A 23713-nucleotide genomic window follows, 5' to 3' on the forward strand; every position below is an offset into this window, starting at 1 on the left:
ATTACTAGAATGACTGGTAGAGGAGTTTGGGGGTGAGCAGAGAGGACAAATTGGCGAACAAGACAGACATGATTCTTGCTCATATACTTTAGCAAAGAATTAAACAAGTAATTATAAAAGTATCTTATGAAAGGACGGGGCACTAATTAAGTCTAGAAGCCAGAGGAGTTTTTGTTCGGCAAAGAATGGGTGAAAAGATGGCAATTAAGAAAAGTTGAAAGACATTTAGAATGACTGAAGTATTAAAAGCAGCAAGAGATGAGACTAAAAAGTCAGTAGGAGTAGCTCAGGAACAGTATCGTAAGCCAGATTATGGAGCATGGACTTTTTGAAGGGCAATGGGAAACCAGCGTTTTAAAGGTGAGTAGGAGAGTGGCAGGATCATATTTGGATTATTTACAGATCCCTCCAGCTGCAGTATGGAGAATAGATTAATAAAGACCTAGACTGGTGATTGAGAAACCAGTTAGTACTCAATAATAACCGTCCAGACAAGAGATGAGTGTTGTCTAAACCAGCGTGTGACCATGGAGATGGAGAGAAGTGGTTGGTTAGAGAATATATTTTGAAGACAGATCCAGCAAGATTTGCTGATCCATTGGCTACAGGGAATGAGCAGAAAGGAGGAATCAGGGATAAACCCTGACATTTGGTTGGGTTATGGTGCCATTCCCCTAAACTGAGAAATTGAGGGGAGGGAGGATGAGTAGGAAGTTTATGGCAGGGAGGGGACAAATGATGAGTTCACTTTTGGACATGCTGAGTTGGAGATGTCTGAGACATCCAAGGAGAAATGCTGACTTAGCTTATGGATGTCTGTTACAGACTTCTAGGTTGATACTTGAGCATATTTAAGTCCTAAGAATCAGTAGAAAGGGGAATTTAAGGGACAGGAGAAAGAGAATTTGATCCACTTAACAAGGTCCCTGGGAGGACAAGAGTGATAAACTCATGCACAGGTGGAAAAATTTCCTTGGATAAAGTAGCGGGTCATCTCTTTCACTGTAACAGCAGGAAAGAGGAAAACATGGGTACAGATATGGGCAGATTTGTCCTTTTGATAGCAAGAAGTCCAGGAAGTTCTTGTCTGGTGACCTCTACTTACTCTGAAAAGGAGTCAAGGTCATGTCCTGGAAGGTATGATGGGGACAGGTCTGAGGTTTATCAAGAGGAGAAAATATGCAAAAGATATTGTGAATAACAGAAGAAAGACACCAGAATTATTAGGATTATCTTCATCCAGAGTAGAAGGCTGATGCATCTCTTCTTCTGGAGTTTGCTTTGAGAAGTTTAGCGCTCTTTGTTCCTTGGGCTGTTACACCTCTCACTTGTGTCATGTTTCTGAAACTGTTCAAGGTAACTTTTCTAGAACAGGTCATATGGCAAGTTTCTTCTGTATGGAGCAGACATTTCTGAGTTTCTGCTGTTATAGTCTAGTTACACATGGTTTCCATAAGTATGAACCTCTGAGCTAAAGCATGGCTGGCATTTGCAAGGTGGTTTCTTCCCAATGGCATGGATCCCTGCTCCCATTTCACCTAGCCTTGCTTGAAATGGGGAAGAGGAAGATAGACACATTGGAAATGAAATAATAAAAAAATCATGTACCTCTCACCCCTTTGGCTTGATCCAGGATATTTCATTGTGGCAATTACAACCGCAGCCACCATCCCCACATTCTCTACCCTGCCAGCCAGGATTTCTGGATCTCTGCCCCACCAGACACATTCTCCAATGCCCTCATCATCTGTTACCTTCAAAAATCTCATAAAACGTGCGAGATACATTACTGTTTTTTCTCAGTTCACTCTTCATATTTAGTATTGTTTGGGTGTTTCTGCATTGGTCTTGTTTTAACTTTAATTTTCTTTTTCTTTCAACTTCACCTGTCAGTTCTTTGAAGATAGATATCTATTTTATTTCCTCCAATCAGTTACTTTTCCCAGTGTGCTCCATCACAGTCTCATTACCAGCACTGTCACAGTTGTTTCTACCACAAACCAATTGGGATGGTATGAGGTTAGGAAATGAGCCTAGTGCTTAAAGCAAAGTTAAAACATTATAAATGGGCCATAGTGATGATCCAGAGAATAAACTATCCCACATTTATGGATAGTGGAGCAATATCCCCAGTGGCCACCCCGTGGCTGAGTAGTTAAGTTCGCGCACTCCACTTCAGCGGCCCAGGGTTCGCCATTTTGGATCCTGGATGCAGACCTAGCACCACTCATCAAACCATGCTGAGGTGGCATCCCACATAGAAGAACCAGAAGAACCTACAACTATGATATACAACTATGTACTGAGGAGCTTTGGGGAGAAAAAAAAGAGAGAAAGGAAGATTGGCCACAGATGTTAACTCAGGGTCAATCTTCCTCACCAAAAAAAGAATGACAGTAGGGAGTATGCATGGATAATACTATAATTCTCAATTCTAAACGTAATTTTTTTCATTCTTGCCTTGGATGGGTTTATTTAATGTGATAATGACGTTTCCCTGGGTTTTAAATTTCTAGTTGTTGTTGTTTATTTGCTTTTTCCTGCAAAGAGGTTTTACTAAGTTAATGGGGTATTAATAATCAATGTTCTCCTGGATTTTAGAAAACAAAGTAATTATAGCCTCTACATATACTACTTGGTGGTGGCATATAATGTGATAGACATAATATTGGGAAAATTACCTATTTTATGTTTAAATCTTATAACACCCTGAAAGCTAAGTATTATTCTCATTTCATAGATAAGGAAATTGAGGCCTAGAGAGGTTAAATTACTTGTCCATATCATGTTACTACTTAAGTTGCAAAGATAGGTCCATATGACTCCAAACATTTGTATTTTTTCCACTACCACACAAATTTTAGCTGTTGTTAAGGCTTGCCTATTGGATCAATTTCTAGGCATTGTCTAGAACAAATGTTTACTATTCCCTGTGCTTAGCTTCTAAGCATGCTATCACTGGCCTATTGTCTGAAAATGAATAACCATCATTATTACAGCAAGCCTCACAATTCAGGGACTCACTGGTACCAAATACTGAACAGATGTCAATAACCAGCTCAGAGCTCATCTCTCACGACCTCACTGCATTTTTTGGTAACAATTAAGTAACAAGGTTAAGCTGCATTTTATTTATTTTTTCTTGGTTACTGGTATTTAATATTGGTGATGAAACTAACTTATTTAGAGCTTCCTGACGAGCTGAATGAAAAATGAAAGTCTTGAAGAAGCTCTAGTAATAAATGCGATGAAATGCCAAAGTCCAACCAAGGAGGTATTTTCCTAGCATTTGGCCAGAACTGAACACGAAAGAGAACTGAAATATACACATATCAGATATTTGCAATCAGATAGTTTCCAGCTCAACATGTGCAACCACACAGAAAGGTTATGACCTACTACGGCAACTCCAACGTTCAAATTGTAAATAATATCCCAAAATAAAACCCAGAACTAGGAAATGTTTTCCTCAGAAGTCAAAATCTTAAACTTTGGTAAAATGATTTTTTTTAAAGGTCAATGTTTTCTTCTCCTGAAGATGCCAGTATTATATTCACAAGAACCCTGTCTGTGGCACGAATGCTCTGGAAGGACCTTGTTCCAAATCCTCTGAAATAAAGTCGCTTCCTTCCTCTTTGACTGTTCATTTACTTCAGAGTGAGTTTGATGATGATGATAATGATGGAGGAGGAGAAGGAGGAAGAGAAAGAGGAGGAGGAAGTCGTCTTTTTTAGTGCTCCTGTGTTAGTCACTGTGTTGAGTGCTTTACCCAAAGAACTCTGAGATGCCAGACCCCACCCCAGAAATCCAGCAATAAATAAAATACAGCTAAACCTTGTTACTTAACTGTTCCCAAAAAATGCAAGGAGGCCTTGTGAGATGAACTCTGAGCTGGTTATTGACCTCCGTTCAGTACTTGATATCAACACTAACATGCTCACACCTTATGCATCCATCGTGAACAAGAAGACATTTTCAATAATTGGCAGGAGTAAGTAAAACCCTTAGAGATCCTCCTGCTGGGACCACATAACAATCTCAGGGGACAGAATCTGTACAAAGTGAACTCCAACAGAGTGAAGACACTACACAGAAAACCTCTAAGAAGCAAGAGAATGTGAACAGAAGGCACAGCCTGGAATACAAAATCTCTCTCTAACCTGCGTTCTAGGGGTGGAAGCTGCCTGTCTCTGAAAATGTCAGGAAAGGGTTTTAAACCCTGAGTTCTAAGTTGCTTCACAGGAATGCAACAAGAAGCACTAACATAATGAAAGATTGCCTTCAAAAGTATCTCCACCCTCTCAAAAGAAGGAATTTGTTTGGTTGAGCAAAAAGGCCATTGAATGCCTATTAAATGTTAAGCCCTGTGCTACAGGCTGGAGATGTAAAGAGCCGTTCACAAGGGCCCATTCCTATGTAGAAGACGGATTATAAACTGGTTATTATAAAACAATGAACCTGTTAAGTCCAGTGTCATAAATGTATGCTCAGGACATTATGGGAGCACAGAAATGGGACCGAATTCAACTGAAAAGATCTAGGAAGACTTCCTAAAAGAGGAGACACCCAAGAATATTAAGTTTTATGGGTCACGAAACTAAAACAGAAAATGCCAGCTAAATTCAGTGGTGTCGGACAGAAAAGTGGCTGGAAATATCTGAGCATGATTCCAGAATTGGGCACAGGATAGATATCACCCACCTGCTATCAAGAAACTTCTCACTTAAAAAAAGAATAGGAACGCACAAAAGACAACACTTAGAACAAGATCTGATGATGGTAAAATGATTGGGGTCAAGTAAGGATGCGTTGAGTTCTGAATTGTCTTTGGATTAATAAAAAGCTTAAGTAAATGAATGCACCTTGACAAGCATGGGGGCTGCACAATGCTTTATTATTATTGTTGTTATTTATCTTACCATCCAATTTCACTATTGACAGTGATAAGCTTTAAAAGCTAAATTTCTTACACTATTTTAATGCTAACTTTCATATAGCTAGATACAGACCTGCTTGAAGGTGTAATATTAATTTCTCTTCTACAAATGAAATTGTACTATGTTATCATCTAAGTAAAAACATCTTCCTCTTGTTTAGAAACCGATATGTTTATAGTAGTCTCTTATAGGATGGTAAAGTCTCAGTTTGAAATTACTTCTGAATCAGAGATTTGGAGCTAGATTTTTTATTGGAACCAATTAAAAGTAAAGTATAGTAACCAAAGGAAAATATGCTTTTGAAATTATTTCTGTACTCTCAGTTAAATTTACACAGTTTGAAGCCCACAATGAGAAGGCTCCACTTAATAAATTTGTCATTCTATTTTATTTCAGATGTTTCTCCTACAGCAAATGTTTCTTCCTTTCTCTAGAAGGAAAACAAATCTCAAGAAGTGCTGACATTTCTCTTCCTCCCTTCTAAGACATTAACTAATTTCACCTTACTCTTGAAGAGAAATCACAGTACATATTGACAAAAGAGAAAATGTAGATGACTAGAAAATTTCAATAGTATCTTAGGTCCCATTCAAATTCTCTAAGGTTCACTTTCATCATCTTTAACATAAGAGAAATAATATTACTCTGCCTTCCTCAGCAGAACAAAAAAAAAATTCATTTGAAAAAAGTTTTAAGAGTACAAAGCACAATGAGAAAAAGGAAGTCCGAAAATTATGAAATTTCCAAACTATATTTGTAAAGTGCTTATTCAGAATTTAGAATATATTTCCCCATTAGAACAATATTATAAATCAATCAATAGCATATTATATATGGAGGACACGTTACATATGGTGGGGATTTGTCAAAAGTGCTGAAAAGAACTTTTGGAATTCTCAAGGAGTTTAGAGGTTCATAGTACTGGTTCCTTAGAAGACAAATTAGCCTTCACAAATCGTGTGACTCCTAGATACACGAATCTGATGGATACTTTTTGCTCATTAGTAGATCTAGAAAGACAAAGGAGGAGAAAGAAAGAGGAAGAGAAAGACAGCTTTTCAAAAGTCCACTGTTAAAGAGAGGAGGCGAAGGAATGGAAATAAGGATTTTGTTGGTACAGTTATAAAAGAAGGGAGGAATTAACAAATTGGAACTAAATTGTTAGCAGTTTAAGTAAACATGAGGTGTCTTTTCTGGCCCAAACAAAAAAAAAAAATGAAAAACACCAGCTGTCTATTGGCCATGTCTCCTGTCTCCCCATCCTTCACAGGCAAGTAGAATTTGCTGGCTCGATTCCATCCCCCTTCAGACCTCCAAAACCAAGCTCTGTCCAATTCTCCCTCCACTTCCCACCCCCACACCTCACCAGAACCACTCTGGCAGAAGTCACCAAGTTCTGGCAGAAGTTGCACTAAGGCTCAGCAGCTGTGTGTTATCTCCTGACTACACCCTCTGTCAAATTCTCCCCTCAGATGGTTTTCCTGGCAACTTCTCTTCTCTGGTTTTCCTCCTGTGCCTCTGGCCACCCCTTCTCAGTCTACGTGCAGACTTTTCTCCTACCACCGAGAGTTCACAGCTCTCCATGCCTGGTCTTTTCCTCTTGCCTCAAACTCTCCGTGGTAAACTCATCCACAACCATGGCTTCAATCATCATCGATGTCAGTGACTCCAAACCAAAGGGCGGCCAGCTGTGTGGTGTACTGTAGAGGACAGAGTGGGCTCTGGAGCCAGGCACACTGGAGATCACATCCTAGCTCTGTTACTTACTAAGGTGTGACTTTGGACAAGATTTACTTAACTTTTGGGTAAGTGTTCATATACCATCATACATTGTTAATGGAAATGTAAAATGATCCAGCCACTTTGGAAAACAGTTTGGCAGTTCCTCAAAAACTTAAACATAGAGTTACCATATGATCCAGGAAATTCACTGCTAGGGATATACCCAAGCGAACTGAAAATTTACATCCACACAAAAATTGGTACACAAGTGTTCATAGCAATATTATTCACAATAGCCCCAAAGTGGAAACAAGCCAAATGTCCATGAACTGATGAATGGATGAACAAAATGAAGTATATCTCTACAATGAAATGTTATTTAACCATAAAAAGGAATGAAGTACTGATACATGCTACACATGAATAAACCTTGAAAACACTACGCTAAGTGCAAGAAGCCAGACACAAAAGGCCACATGTTGTATAATTCCACTTATATGAAACATCCAGAATGGGTAAACCCATAGAGACAGGAAGTAAATTAGTGATTGCCAGGGTCCAAGGGGCGGGAGGCATAGGGAGTGACTACACTGAGTTCAAGGTTTGCTTTGGGGATGATGAAAATGTTCTGGAATTTGATAGTGGTAGTTGTACAATCTCGTGAATATACTAAAAATCACTGAACTGTATACTTTAAAGGATAGATTCTAATGATATACGAATTATATCTCAATTTAAAATTTTTTAATTAATTAAAAAATATATCCTGTTCACTTTCCTAACTTGCTGTATCTCGTATATTGCCTTCCTTAATTTATGGCTCAAGATGCCTCCCAATATTCCATGCCAGAAACTTGGGACTCACCCAAGATTTCGCAGCACCTTCTGTCACCATCCCTCCATATCCAAGCCTGATCATCTGCTTCTCAATTGTTTCTCATATGCCTCCACTTCTCTTCACTGACGCTTCTAGGTTCAAGCTGGCATTACCTTTCTTCACTGACACTCTTGGGTTCAAGCTGGTGCACTGCAATGCTTACTCATCAGGCTTCTAGATCGACTCTCACTTCCCGTTTCTCTCTCCTCTCTATTGGTGCCAAATCAATCTTTCCAAATTATCAGATTGATCACACAACTCCCCTATTCAAAATTCTTCCACCGTTCCCTATTGTGTCTTATTAAAATCTAAAGTCCTTTGCATGGCATACAAAGCCTGTCATGAATGGCCCTCACTCTCTGTCCATCCATACCCTCACACCCCTTTCCTCACCTCCGCTTTACTACACCACGTGTTCTATTGCTATATAATGAACTTCTTTTTCACAGTGCCCATGTGAAAAGGACTGAATGTTTGTGTTCCTGCCAAGTTCCTGTGTTGAAACCTTAATCCCCAATGTGATGGTATTTGGAGACCTGGCCTTTGGGAGGCGATTAGGTCATGAGGGTGGCTTGTTGTTGAAGTCGCCCAGTCAATGGTATTTTTGGTATAGCAGCCTGAACTGACTAAGACATTGTGCTTTGCACATACTGTTTCTATTTTTTAGAACGTCTCCCTTCCCCCCAGTATGTCTGCTTGGCAATCAAATACTTACTTTTCAAATGTCTCCCTGAATTCTCCTCCTCCCTCCCCAAAGTCCCAGGCAGACTTGGCGCTCAACATTCTGACTTCATTTAGGCTTGGTATGATTTATGTTACTGACTGGTTCTGTCTCCCTAGTAGTTTCTTAAGAAGCAGACTGTGTCTTTTGTCTTTCTAGCCCTCAACACAGAAGTGTGTCTGATAGATTTATATGGTTATCTTTCTCTGCCATCTTCTTCTTCCAACATGGGCTTCAAACTTCAAATTTGTTTCTTCTCCAATTTTCTTCTCTAAACTTATTCTTGTCTTGAACTTTTTCTTTTGATTATTGAATGAATTTACTCCTTTTATATTAACATGCCTATAATGGAATTTCAAAATGTGGTTCCAGATTTTTATTATTACAGATTTATGTTAAAGAGAATAAAAATGCACTTGCGTATTTCTTCTGGTCATTTTATTATGTATTTAGTAAACTCTTATTAGTGCACCAAACACTGTGATTAACCCATGGCAGAGCTACAAGTAATATATCAGGCTAGATTGTGATCCCAGAGGCCTTAGGACTTAAAGAGGGGCACACATGAACAGAAATTATGATGCAGGGCATTAAGAAAGAGTCAGGAAAGAAGTAAAAACAAGTTCAACTCATAGAATTAAGCTGTGCCTCGAGGCATGAGTGGGGTTGCTCTGAGCAGAGGAAAGAAAATGACACTGAAAAAGGCAGAGACATATGAAAAAGCAGGAATGCTAACCTAATGGTGAGGTCTTAAAATTGGAATTAAAGTATGCATGTGTGCATTCTTTCACTCAACAAACACTGAGAGAGGAAGAGAGGCACCACCATGCTCTAAGCATCAGAACGAAAAGGCTCTGTGACGGTCCATGTGACAGTCCAGTGCAGCCCTTCCTTGTGGGTATGTGTAGGCTTTATACATTTTACTCATTCTATGAGTTCTTTTCTGAGTACAGTTTAATGGTTAAGAGCATGGACTCTAGAGCCAGACCACTGGGATCAAATTCGCCTTCCAGCTGTGTGGCCTTGGGCAAGTTATTTAATCTTACTGTGTCTCTGTAATTTTATCTATATAGTAGGATAATAACAGTATCTATGTTGTAGGATTGTTATGAGAATTAAATGAGTTAATACAAGTAAAGTACTTCTTAAGTGGCACATAGTATACTCTAAATAAGTGTTGGCTACCATTATTATTTTCCTAAGTGACCAAAAAGTGTCTTCTACACAAGGGATAAAATGATTCCTATTTATGTCAGCTCTCTCAAACTCATAGGCCACATATATTTTACCTGCTTATACCCATTTTGCAAAAGAAAGAAAGAAAAAAGAGAAAGAGAGAGAGAAAGAAAAAAGGGGAAAAAGATATAGGCTAGAAATTTGAGTCATGAAATAAGAAGTAGTTTAAATCCCATTTCTACCAAATGTACCTTAGTCCCATATTTTCCTGAATGAAGATTCTACAATCAACTTCTTACTCTGTCGTGTTCATTATTTAGGGAGGATAAAACTAGCTGTCTCTAGACGTAAAACCCAACCTATTCAATTATATTTTTATTGATCAGTTACAATCTATTTTTGTTTGTTTGTTTTTAAGGTATGCTTTTTCTTGGTGACGAAGATTGGCCCTGAGCTAACCTCTGCTGCCAATCTTCCTGGTTTTTTTTTCTCCCCAAAGCCCCAGTACCTAGTTGTATATCCTAGTTGTAAGTCATTCTAGTTCTTCTACGTGGGACGCTGCCACAGCATGGACTGATGAGTGGTGTATTGGTCCGTGCCCAGGATCCAAACCGGTGAACCCCAGACCACCGAAGCGGAGCACGTGAACTTAACCACTCAGCCACCGGGCAGCCCCTACAATCTATTTTTTAAAGAAATATTTATCAAGCATATAAGATAGGTCCTTAAGGGGACACAAAGACACTTACGTGCCACCAAAGAGCTTAAAGCCCAGGAGGTTTCAGCAGATTCATATAGAAATGCCAGTAGTCGCTCATGTGAACTAATGAGTCAGGAAGGGGATCCAAGTCTGGACATTGCATTCACTCTTCTGTGGAATGGAAATAAACGCATGTCATGTCCCTGACAACAATCTTGAGAATGGATATTGCACAAAAGCCTTTCCACCCAAAGTTTTGCTGATGGATCTACTAGTCACAATAAGGACGTTGAAGAGTTGAAATAGTAAGTGAAACCAAGCTGGGCACTAAAATTAGAAGGTGAACCTCATCAGCTTCTGTGGTAATTTGTGGGGATTTCACAAGTCTGCATGTTAACACAGTCTCAGACCCCTGCCAGTTTTCATCTCACCACAATATCTCATCTTTAGTAGCTTCTTTTCAACACTTGCTTCCAATTTTTAGTCCAAGAAACAGGGCAAGTATTTATTTATTTAGTTATCTTAGCACTCTTTAAGTATTAATCACATGAAACCTGAAAGTATTCACCAAGCGTTCAGCTAAAAAGATACTTCCTCACTACTAAATGCAACACAAATCACTTACGGCATTTTTAAAACAGAAAAATACAAATGAAAATTTTTGAACCTCTGCTTGACTTATTACAATATAATAATATAGTTTGGGAGATAAATACAAAAAGCCACCCTAAAAACATCAATGACTGGGGAAAAAACACTGGAATCTCTGAAGCAGTATTTACTCGGAATAATCAAGGAGTGTTCAAGACCCAAAATGTATTGCCTCCACGCGTCTAAAGCAGTGTGTGAGGAACCCAGGTTTTGTAAAAGCGTTTTTGTATTTTAAGTATTATAGTTCCTTTTCCAAAATTTAATTTTGCTTTTGGATAAGGATGTCTTTACTTTTATAATGTGCTGTCTACAAAGTGCCAAACATCTATTTTATAAAAACTGGAAAATTCCTTATGTCATCTAGATGTATCCAAATGGCCATGTCTTTGTTGTAATATGGAGCAATTGGAATCGTTCCAATGAGTTTTTTTATTGAGAATCATATTCACAGCAAGATGACTGAACAGACGCCATATGCTTGACATCAGCAACATCTCATATAGATGTGCTTGTGGGTCCCAACACAAAATTATGCTTCCATAATAACCAAGAATTCTGGCTCTGATGCTATAGCAATTAAATATAAAAGTACAGTGGTTGTTCAAACATTATAAACATTGTTGTCAAATGCCCTTCTCTTTTAACACTTTTCTCTTTATAAAGACATGCATGCCTATTTAAAGACATACAAATAATAAGCCACAAGTCTTAGCTTTTTCTCCAAATTGAAGTTGGTGCAAGTTAACAAGTTCTTCCTCACTCATCATCCACAGGTTACAAAACGATGACTTCTTGGACTTCTTGGACATCTAGCCTGTAGATGCATTTTTTTGTTAGGTCCGCACAGGATTGGCTCTCACAAAGTTTCAAAAATTTAGAATTAGATGTAAAAATGTACAAATCCAGACTTTAAAAAATCCAGTTTTCCAGATTCTTGTGGGAAAATTGATCTGCCGGTTTAGGGCTACATCCCAATGGGGCAACATCTAACCGGAGCTCAACAGCAAAGGCCTCCTGGTCCCCCAAAGTCCCACTACCTCTATTGTCTCCCCAAACTGAGGCCAAGTGTCATCGCCATTTATTGTCCCACTATGTGCCTTTTCTTGCTTAGAAGAATTAAGAGGAATGAGAAACAGCACTTGTCTCAGACAGAGAGTTTTTCATATCTCTAATCACTAATCCCACTCATTATGGGATCTTCCTGGCCCTGCAGACATTCACATTTGTGAATCCCTACCTCAGACTCGTCAGGTCGCCTGCTGACATCTTGGATGCTAAGTGAAAGCTAAGGAGGAGACTTCAACACGCAGATCTCCAGAATGTTACTATTTTTGGATTGAACAAGGAAGAATCACAAGACAGCTACTATGCTTAAGCCTTCTGGTATATTTTCATTCAAAAAGTAGGCTCAAATTGCAAGACAAATTTCACCTCTTCCCCAAGCAAGAAAGAAAGTTTGGGCATTTCTGCAGCATTTGTCAAGCTTGGCTAGGCTAATAAACTATTATTTATTTCCACTTACAATATGCTTAAGTGTCTAGATAACCTCCAAGTTTTGCAATTTCCTCAGATTTTTGTGGTTTTCTTTCACAGAAAGCTCTCAAAATCAACAAAATACATATTCACGAATGATTCCCAAAGAGCATGGGACTTGATGCCACTGCCCTCTCAACACTTTATTTTGTAGATTCTGGAAAGATTAAGGGAAAATGGAGTGTTTACTGGGCTGTCTCTAAAAAACATACGTACCTGCTCGTGCTTAGAGGCAAACGCATTTTCATATTCCACACACTGTCGTATCTAGTTTCACTCTCTCCCACTTCCTCTCTATGTTGCTTTGGATTCGTTGACTACAACTAGTAACAACTTACTCCTTCATGCCAGATTTGAATAAATCACAGGTACTCATCCCTCTGGACTTTTCGAGATAATTTCCTGTGGATAATTTCCAACACTTAGGTAATGAGTCACTTGGATAATTAGCGACTATACAAGTTGAGCTGGTAGTCTTCCTTTGTTGTTGTTTACTACTCTAAAAAGAAACCAGAAACCAGGGAAGGGTTATTTACTGGTCAGTGCAGCTGCAAGGATTGGTCTCTAAAGACCTGATTTCATCATCTTGCTCATTCAAGTCTTCTGATTGTGCTTTTTTGGTGTACTCAGAGGAAACTCTGTGATTCTAATAGAGAAAGAGACTGTGGTAATAGGAGAGACAAGGAACATTTCCACTTTTCAAGGGGACCTTTTATTTACCAGGTTAATGATCTCATGTTATAAAACAGAGCCCCAGAGTCTGAAAGATAACATCATTTTCTCAAGTTTACACAGTGAGTTAGTGGAAGAGAGGGAAATATTCCAACACAGTGAGCTTCCATAGAATCCAGACTCATACTGGGGTCCCTGGGACATAAAAAGTGCATATGTCAGAAGGCTGATTTTGAACTAATGCATCTGCTTTAAAGAGTCTAAGGTTTCTGAGATGAAGCAGTCCTTTTGGCATTTAGATTTGGAGAAATGAAGCAGCTATATGCTGTCAGCCATGAAATTTCCTCTCACCAATCTGATTTCAAGGAATTTGGCTCTTTGACTTTGCAAAAACTATTCTACCCTAATCATCTCCCTTTGTCAAAATAACTTTTGTATTCAGGGGTTTAAAATGATAGTGCAGGTTTTAGCAAAAAGCTAAAATCCCTGGGTGGGGGGTGCTGGGTATCTGAAGCAGTTCTGGGTAGCTTTGAGATGGGCAAAGACGTGTTGGTAAAGGTAAGCTTAAGAAGGTGGAGCCTTGGAACTCAAGATGGCTCTTGGCACAAATGGCTGGCTCTTTGGATCTGATCCTTGGGTCATGAACCTTGTCTAGTCATTTACTCCTGTCACATGGAACCCTATATATTTTATGGGTTACCTTTTGTCACTGAAACATTGGCTTCTCAAGTCTTCCAGAAAAGACCTGCACATGCTCCCTTGCCCTAGTCTAAGCTTACTCCTAAACTTGCTCACCGCAAGGCTTTGAGACTCTGCCCCGGTCTCCTAGGTTTGGGATCAAATAGTTTGCAAACTATAGCTCCCATTGTCTTCATCCTCAAATTCCACCCACACCAGACAGGAGCAGCTTTTTCAAGAGGGACAAGGATGGGGTAAGCTAATTTTTAAGAAACAAATCCTTCCCATATTCCCAGTGGTTTGTTTAGGGCTTGGGTGGCTCTGATCTTAACTGTGGGGAGACATGTCTTTACAAAATGGGACAATTGTCTTCAGGGGGATACCTGCCTCTCATTAAATGCTTGAAAGATATTGAAAGAGGTCCCTGGGTTCAGATGGACAACCTTCCCAGGGTCTCAAAGGAGTCTGCCAAACACTACTCGAATGCACAAAGACTGAATGTCCCAGAGAATTTGAGAAGAAGACAAAAGGAAATCAGCATTCCCTGAGGTTCCACCATCTGGTATCATTTTTATACCTTAAAACAGAAGGACTTGCCCCATGCAAAAGGAAAGAGAAAACAACCTCATTCACTGATTCTCACCATCAGCTTTTTAGGCAGAAAAATCTGAGACACTAAAATTTTCTCCCCCTCTCAAGAGTCCAAGGGCGGCCTCAGACTGAACATCCAAGATACAAATATAAGGGTTTCCTTTTTTGCAGAGGCATCTATGACCCTATCTAGAGACAATACTCCTTACTGCTCCCCGTGAAGCTGCTTCCTTTGCCACTTTGTTCACCTCAGTCATCCTTCAGTACCTTGGCCAGACACCATCAGCCAGGGGCCATTGTGCCGTGCTGTCCACCAGCTTCGTATGGCACTTCCCCACTGGGCAGGGCAGCCGAGGGGAGGGCTCCAAGGCTGCATAGACAATGATATAATTCTAGCCACTTCACAAAAACACTGTCTTATAGTGTCCTTTACATTGGGCTTATAACAATAAAGACTGATGAGATTTGGTCAGCTCACAAACCACAAGAGTTCAGACATTAGTGCAGCACAGGCCTCAGGCCAAGGACATTGGTAGTACATGTAATCTCTGCACCATCTCACATGGGACTTTGTATGTATTTAATGTCTTTCTTCAAAGGAGATTAAAGACCAAGAATCTAACTTCACCCTATGACATAATTCTGAAAAAGAGAGTTAATGGTATTATTTTTATGTTATAAATAAACAAATTGGAATACAAAGAAATTAAGTGAATGTTCTATTGGTTAATCAATCTACCCATCAATCAACAAGCACTTATTAAATATTTTATTTTTTTCCAGGTGGTGTTTAAATGTTATCTTTTAATATAAGTAAAAGTATGATTCTAACAACAAATGGACTAATTCTTATCTTGGCAGGAAAAAAAAAGTGTTTTAGGCCCAGTATCTAAATAGTCCTTTATTGACTCAACAAATATCAACTGAGCACATACTTCTTACCTTTCAGACATTATGCAGGGGCCTGGGTATCCAGTGGTGAATGAAACAGACCAGGACCCTCACCAATGGAGTGTACAGTTTGGTGAGGGGAACTGACCCGTAGACAGACAAATTGATATATAATTACAAATTGTTATAAGAGCTATGAATGAAAACCCACACAGGCTGCTAAGATAGAGAATGACAGAAGGGATTATTTTAGGTGAGTGGTAAGGAAAAATCTCCTTGAAGAGGTGATATTTAAGCCAAGAGCTAAAACTTGGAGATTAATTTAGTGAAAGATGTGGGAGAATGTAAAGCTTGAAAGCTGGCTGGATCATAATTCCATTTACTGAATTGGAGAAGATTGGCAGGCTGAAAAGAGTGGGTATATTGGAAGGAATCTAGGGTTGTGCTTAAGATGTGCTAATGTTGAGATGCCTGTGAAACTCCTGCATTCAGGTCTCAAGATACAAATTTTTATTTATTTATCAACGGAGTTCCAAGGAAAGATCTGAGATTGAATTTAAAATTGAGAGTTATCCCTATGTGAATAGCATTTAAAGCCACAGGAGTGGCTCAGATCTCTTAGGAAGAAAGTATAAAGAGAAAAGACAAGAGAGTCCACCCTTAAGCCTTGGGCATTCCAACCTCTAGAGGTCAGAGAGAGGACGTGAAGCAGCGAAGCCTCATGAGGAGGAGCTAGAGAAGCAGAAGGAAAACTTAAAGCATGTTGTGCCGTGGGGCCAAGAGAAGAATGTGCTCATGGAAGTTGAAACCATCAGCTGATTGAATGCTACTGAGAGGTGAAATAAGAGAAGGGTGGAAAACTATCTGCTTAAAAAATTTTTGCTACAAGGAGGTCACTGGTCACCTTGACAAGAGCAGCTTTAGTGGAGCTATGGGCAGAAGGCAGGGTGGTGTGAGCTGAAGAGTAAATGGGAGGTAAAGAAAAACAGCAGCATGTGTAGAATACGAATCGAATACGTTTGTCTGGGATTGAGGTGAAGAGAACTTGGCGGAGGATGTGAGGATCAAGGGCTATTTTTGTAAGGTGAGAGTTGCTGGAACATATCTGTACACTGATGAGGATGATCCAGTAGAGAGGAAGTTAAAGACGCAGGAGGAGAAGGGGATAACCGAAGATGAGAGGGTACCAGTTGTAACAAGAATAAAGAAAGAAGGAGAACATGTTTGCAAACACAGTAGAGTATACATAATTAGTAAGGGGAAGATGAAGGGAAATAACACAAATCAGAGACATATAATCATCAGGTTGGCAGCAGGAGTTCATTCAATCCACCTGCTTCCAATATCCTCAGTTCTCATTCCTGAGTTTTTGAAGAGGAAAGAAGAGAAAAATGAGCTCCCCAAGTCCCAGAGGGAGAAGTCCTGGGATGAAGTGTCCCATGACTTAGGATCTAATGATCCTTTTCCCTGCTCCAGTAAACAATGTGGCTCTAGTTCATTTTAACACTTTTCTGCTAGTTAAATGTCTGTATTGTCACCTGATAACATTTGATGCTCTTGGACACCAAAGCGTGCTGCCAGCTTGTGATGCGAGTCACTCAGCTTGCACTTTCATGAACTTATTCACAAGAACTAGTTACTTTACAGTTAATTTTTGCCCTGGAGCTGATACAGCAGTATTTCCTTAAGTGCATTAGGTCTTCACGACTTACTGTTTAACAGCAGTTACGAGAAAAAATGGCATGTGTCAATCACATAGAGTGTTTGGAAGGCATATTAGAGTAAGATTTGTGATTGACTCTTACAGATCAAGGTTTCTCAACCTTGGCACTACCGGTATTTCAGCTGGATAATTCTTTGTCGTGGGGGTCCCTCCTGTGCATTGTAGGATGCTTAGCAGCGTTCTTGGACTCAACCCACTAAGTGCCAGGAGTACTCCATCCCGACTCCCACCCCTATGCCTGCCCCCCTCACCGTATGGACAACCGAAAATGTCTCCAGACTGCCAAATGTCCCCTGGAGGGTAAAATTGCCCCCAGTTGTGAATCGCTGATATAGACTGATGTCATAACATCAAAATAAAAACTGAAAAGTCAATCAAACACCTAAAATTTCTCCTGGTATCAGAATGTCTGCCTTCTGTATAGGAAGATACCTGGCTATTTGACTGAATTTTTCAGTTTTTAAATGAATCCTAGATATCTTCATTAACAAAAACATTTGAATGCATGCACTTTCTAGACGTCATCTCAGCTTGATTTTCAATTCTTGAGCTAATTGGCAGGATTTAACATGTCAGAATTTGGCTTAATTTAGAACGTTTCAGAGCTTTCTAAGTTTAAACTTGTCCCTCACTCTACATTGGCATATTTGGGCCCTTGTTTTATTCCTATGTTAATTGTCTTGGTTTGATTTGATTTGATTTTTGCTGCTTATCATAAGCTGTTTTAATCATTTTTGGAGGGTGTCAGAGGATAAATATTTATGAACACAGGCACAGTTTTTTCAATATGTGAAGACAGAGTTCTGTTTTGTGAGAACAGTTTACCTCCTTTCCCAGTGCCCAAATACTGGCTCTTCTTGCGAAATCTCAGGATGACTTTTTGTAGAATGAATTGCCTGTGTTTCAGTTTTTACTTATAAATCATTCACTATGTTGTGTTGTTACAGGAAGAGAGTCATGCTCAGTGTGAAACTATTAGAGGTGATTTGTTCTCGTACCAGCTCTATCACTTACTGGCAGATAGCTTATGCTTCTGGGTGTCAGTTTCATCACATTCGAATTCAATAAACATTTACTGAGAGGCGTGTGGTTTTGCCAAGTCAATACTTGACAATGCCTCAAAGGCTGTTTTGTGGTAGGGAGTGGCTGCTCTGTATGGCAACAACTTTTGAGGATCAAGAAGTTCGCAAACAGCTTCTCGTTTTCATAAATAACCCGGTAAGAATCAAACATGAATTGTGTTAATCCTCCTTGAATCACAGCCATTCCTTGTAGCAAAATAAATGTATAAATTTAATCTCTCTTGTGTAAAATGTGAATTCTGTATAAACAAATATTGAACTCTAGTTAATGATATGTATGATGAAGTATTTAGGAATGAAGTGTACTGCTGTCTGCAACTTCTTTTGAAAAAAAAATGGACCAATGGATGGATAGAGTAATGGATAAATGGTAGATGTGTGAAAAAAGAAAATATAACAAATTGTTAATGGTAAAACTGAATTAGTGGTATACAGATATTCACTATACAATTCTTTCAACGTTTTTGTTTGTTGAGCATTTTTATCATGAAGTATGAAAAAAAAATTCTTCCATTATTTTAAATGCACATGTTTCAAACCTTTAGTGTTTGGGGATTTGGTGAATAAGTCATGTGTATTAGCCTTTATGATTTTGTAACTATTAATCATATGTAAACTGAAGAGATCTCAGTTATCAGCCTGCCCAAGTGGCTGCTCAGTCCCCTGGAGCATTTTAGATGCTATTCTTTGGATGTTTTCCAATTTTTGTTAATGCCTTTCTTAAGGAAGAGCAATCAAAATTACTCCAAATGGTCCAAGTCTCAGAGTTTTGTTTGAGAGTAATAGGAAGATATTTTGGGATTTGTTTCCAATCATCTCTGGCTAATGAAGAACCAGGCTAACTTGCTTTTCAAGGAATCCCCACACCGCATCAGTTAATGGCATATTCATACACTAATTATGCAAGTTAAAACCTCCGAATTTTCCTCAGCTCCCTCTTCTCCTTCACTCCCATATCTAAATTGCTCTCAAAAACTATCAATTTTGCTTTTTAAATATTCTGAAAATTCTTCCACCCTCTCCATTACCATTGGCTTATTTCACATCCATCTCTGGAGTCTTCTATTGGCCTCTGGTATTTTTTCTCTCCAATCTGTTCACCTCGTTGCCTCCAGAGTTTTCTTTTCATAATGCAAATATATTCATTCACTCCTTTACTTGACAAACTTCAATAAGAGTTAAGGATTACTGTTAATTATTTTAGATGTATTAATGACAAAGGAGTTCATAGGAGAACTTATCTTTTAGAAATACATAACAAAATATTTACAGGTGAAATGATGAAATGTCTGGATTTGCTTCAAAACACATGAGAAGAAGAGAACATGGGTGGCAACATAAATGAAGCAAGATTGGCCACTGAAAATTGTTAAAGTCAAGTAATGAATACATGGGAGGTCATTAAATTATTTTGTCTACTTTTATATATGTTGGAAATTTTCTATAATAAAAAGATATTTTTTCAACTTTAAATGGTTTTCAAAAATATCTAAATGCTTCAGAAAGGCAAGCATCACCCTTAACCATCTGGATCCACTTTATCTTTTGAGCCTTTTCTCCAATCTCTCCTCCAACATGTACCCTATGATTCATCTCTACAAAGCTACATGTTATTCCTGGAAAGGAGTCTCCAAAAGCACAGTTTTTTCTTCTTGACTACGTATCTTTTTATAACCAGTTCAAGTGTCACCAACCCTAAGGAACCTCCCCTGACTCACTCTGATACAGTCATCTCCTTTTCTCAGACTTCCACAGAACTCTGTACAAACCTGTTTTATAAAAAAAATATTTGTATGTTGTAAGATTATTGTCATAATGATTTTTTTAAAATGTTGATGTGCTTATCTAGGTGCTAATATCCTAGGGTAAGGTCTGTGCCATTACTTATGTTTGTGCAATATGCAGCACAAAGAATGTATTTAAAAATACTTGCCAAATGACTTGTATGAAAATATATTTTGGATTTTTTTTCTTTTGCTTTTGTTACCTAAGTGTAAAGTCTGGCTTCTACATAAGGAGTCCCATAAACCAGTCTGTATTTATGGAGATTTTAATAACTTTTGGTTGGGTAAAACTTCCAAATCTGAGGATTAAAACTCAAAACAATTTTTCAAATATATTAGCCTCTCTTCCACAAGCTTCACGTGAGAGAGTATTCCAAATAGTTGCAGAATTTCATGCATGACACATTTCTCAGTCATCCTTACAAGTGAAAAGATAAAGCCTCAATTCTTATGCGATAAAACCACCCTCACTGGTTCAAGTCAACCAAAGTCCCTGCAGCTTCCAAAGAGAGCTTGAAAGAAGTATTCTTTTAAAACATAGAGAATTAAAATAGAATGAGACGTGTTCCACTGGTCCTGCTTCAAAGTCTGCTTGGCCCTTTTATCTATCTGTAACCACGGCCCCAAGAAACAATTTATGGAGTGAGTATGATTGCCCATCTTGGTGCCAATATTATGTCACTTTTTGTAAAAACCAAATATAATTTAAAGCAAACTGTCACTGCTGGTTCATCAGCCAGTTCCTATAGTCATGGTCCTTTTTTACATCTGTCATCATCTAAGATACTATAGTGATTTTTGAGTGTTGCCAGAAGCTTAGCTCTGCAGGAGCACCCTGCCCGAGGTGGAGACCACCACAGTTAAGAGAACATCTCAACGATAAAAACAGGATGAGTGTGTTCTGGGTAGGGCCTAAAAGGAGACTGCAGAATGCAATCATGAGTCCACAGAGTTCTAGGATGTTTCTTTGTCCTACAGCATCCTTCTAATGGAAACGGCTATGTATTGGGCATGACATAATATCAGTTGCATGCCAAGGACAGAAGAATCTGAACTGCACAGAATGACTGCCCTTTCCACAGTTTTTAACATAAATATAGTGTGAGATGGGGTGGTTTAAGAGAAAAGGCATGCATTTTGTTTCCAGGCATACTAAGACTAGAATCCTGGCTTTATTACTCATTGGCTGTGACCTTGTGCGAGGTACCCAACCTCGGTGAAATTTAGTTTTCTCTTCTGTAAGAGCATCAGTAACATCAACAACAATGTTTACCTGTGGGTATTGTGAAAATAGACATCAGTTTCTTTCCTTACCCAGTGGCAGACCCAGTTTAAATGCCTACTTCAGAATGAAAATAGAAAGAGACAGATTCATCTTAGAATCAGAGTGACTGGGGAGAGAAAGAGATTACAGAGAAATCTTGAGCACCATCATTCAGATTGAGCACTGTCCTTGCCATAAAAAATAACAATCTCTAAAACATCCTGTCAACTCATATGATTTTGAATGGCATTCATTCCATGCATAAATGAAATACTTTCAACTTTTAAAAAGCAGAACTGAAAGTAAAGCAGAATCCAAAGTTCAGTCAAATTGAACTCATGGTATGAGTTTTCCAGGACCAAATATGGAATTATATTCAGTTCTATTTTAAAACTGCTTTAAATTCTTGAGTAGATTATGAATTCCAGAAATCTATATGAACTTGAGATTTGAGAACATTCATCTTTGATAGTCACAGGGACAGTTGTTAGAGTGTGACTGGAAAAGGACATTTGTCCTTCCCAGCTCCTTGATTCCAGGTCTAACAAGTTCTGTAAAACCAGGTTGGTTTGGAGTGTATAAATTCCTAAAAAGGAATCTCTGGGTGGTACCTTCCCCAAGTGAACTTGTGTAAAGGATTCCAAGGAAACTTAGTTCCACCCATTTTGAACTGTTGGATGAAAGGAAAAATATTACTTTCTGAAAATAAAACCGAGGAGTGACCAAACAGCTCTTTAAAAAAAATGTGGAGTCTGATTCTGTGGCTGGATGACGGCCTCTTTGCCCGAGTTCTTCTCCAGCCCATGGCCTCCCTTTTGATCAGTTCATCAATGGCTAAGGTCTCTACCACAGTACAGATGTCTTAGAGGGGAAAAGAGAAGCAACTCAAACCACTTACACACATTCAAATGCAGTTACCTGTCTGCAATTTTTGAAACAGTTAAGCAGCAGCAAAGTTTCTGGAATTAACTATGAACTTAGTTTTTCCATGTTGTTTTTCCCCATTACTACTTCTCTGTTAAAGATTATGTCTGGACACATTCAAAGACAAAACTCTGAGTACACTTACGATACTAAAGCAAGTCAGTGGCATAACGATCTATGCAAGGGTCTTGGAACGTTGTGTGGGGTGGGGACAGGTCCACCTAAACCAACGCTGAGTTAAGTGTAAAGATAGGGCAGCAGTTGGCAAATGGAGAAGCCTTCAGAAAATAAAATTACCAATCTGAGCATACAGAAACTTCAAAGATGTTGGGATATCAGCAGCGACATAAATCATGCAGATATTGAGTTGAACCCTCCATAACGTTGAGTTGAATTTGTTTTCTTGAAAGGTGCAGAAAGTTCTGACTATTACGGTAGTCACTAAGGAAAAATGCCCTTTGAGTTGATTCATCAATTAAACGTTTTTTCAGAATTTTTTAAGTTCAAAGAAGGCTAGCTTTCACATTCATACTCACAAAAAGCTACTGCAGAAAGAAACACTGTAATAACTGTTATTGTCATAAAGCTGTACACTTGCTTCTCCACCCTCCACCTCTAAGCCCTAGCTGTTACAATGTTCAGCGGCACTGTAAAATCATCAGGCGTCATGCACTGTCATTTTCATGACCTTGCCAACATACTGATAATGCTGTTATACAATGAACTGGATTGCCATAACAGAAAATCAACCAGTAGTGAAGATTCTGTTATTCCAGCAAGCTAAGACTCTCTCAGTTGTGGGTAGATAAATCTGCAGAGGGAAATGGTCACAGTGGACACTGTTCCTGGTGTTAAGAGTACTCTATTTCCCACGAGAATAAGGATACTGTAACCAGGCGGAACTTCCAAGAATGCTGATGGTTTTGTTGGATAAGGGGAGTGCACACTTGACATCAGACTGCACTTTTTTAATTTCAAAAAACAACAAGATCTCTTCTAAAAGCTGAATGTTACATCATGCCATAGTTGGTATGATTCCAACTTAACCACATTGGGTCTGCAGGGGAGGAAAATAACTACCAAGTTCCTTTAAAAATATTACCCTAAGCAAATACTATTGTGTCTGTAACTAAGCGGACCCTGTTTCCGAAGCCAAATATCCATTTGTTTGGAAATACCATCATTGACATGCATGAGACGGCATATCATAAATCAGTCATCCATTTACCTTTTGCCCATCAGAAGATAATACAAATTACAGCACTTGTGATCACAAAGGACAATTCTAAGCTATCATTCAGAGTCAGAAGACTGAGGACTTAGTTGAGCTCCGCCAGTTACCGGTTCCATTACCATGGGCAAGTCCCTCACTTTCTCTCATTCTCAGTTTCCTCCCTGTAAACAATGGTGATGCTGTCTTTCATAGGATTGTGGCAAAGTGCAAGAAAGTGCTTTATACCAGAAAATTCCCGTACAAAGGCAGGAGCTTGCCTTCTCAATACCTTAGAGGGGCTTAAAAAAAGATCACAGCACAGTGGACCTGCACATCACAGACTCAAGAGGGACTATTGTGATCATTTGAAGGAGCAAAAAGCCCAAAGACTTTCAAATCCCATAGTACAATAGGAACGTGACACTCAAACAACTCAAGGACTCCAGGAACTGTAAATGAGCAGTCTATACAGAGGGAAAGTGGGACTCAAGGGAGCTAACACTTTGCGAACAGGTTCTTTGGAACACACATAATCTGACAAAAACAAAGAAACAAAACGAGCTGCATCACAAAA

At 38.9% G+C, this 23713-nt stretch overlaps 1 protein-coding gene across 31 annotated transcripts in view; it reads right to left on the bottom strand.

The window, feature by feature from the left end:
- RASGRP3 (RAS guanyl releasing protein 3) overlaps window positions 1-23713 on the bottom strand; it is a 99078-nt gene that overhangs the window by 43261 nt on the left and 32104 nt on the right. For 5 of the 31 annotated variants that reach the window (XM_070236470.1, XM_070236466.1, XM_070236476.1 and 2 more), the window contains exon 2: window positions 10183-10304. The exons of 20 other annotated variants lie outside the window; for them this stretch is intronic. The gene's annotated coding sequence lies outside the window, so the exon portion shown is untranslated. Of the gene's footprint in view, window positions 1-10182; window positions 10305-12533; window positions 12817-18982; window positions 19121-23713 lie in introns of all 31 variants that reach the window. 6 more of the 31 variants (XM_070236465.1, XM_070236464.1, XM_070236475.1 and 3 more) reach the window with 3 other exon arrangements.

This window comes from Equus caballus, chromosome 15 (assembly GCF_041296265.1).
Source record: "Equus caballus isolate H_3958 breed thoroughbred chromosome 15, TB-T2T, whole genome shotgun sequence".
In the NCBI taxonomy this organism is placed as follows: Eukaryota; Metazoa; Chordata; class Mammalia; order Perissodactyla; family Equidae; genus Equus; species Equus caballus.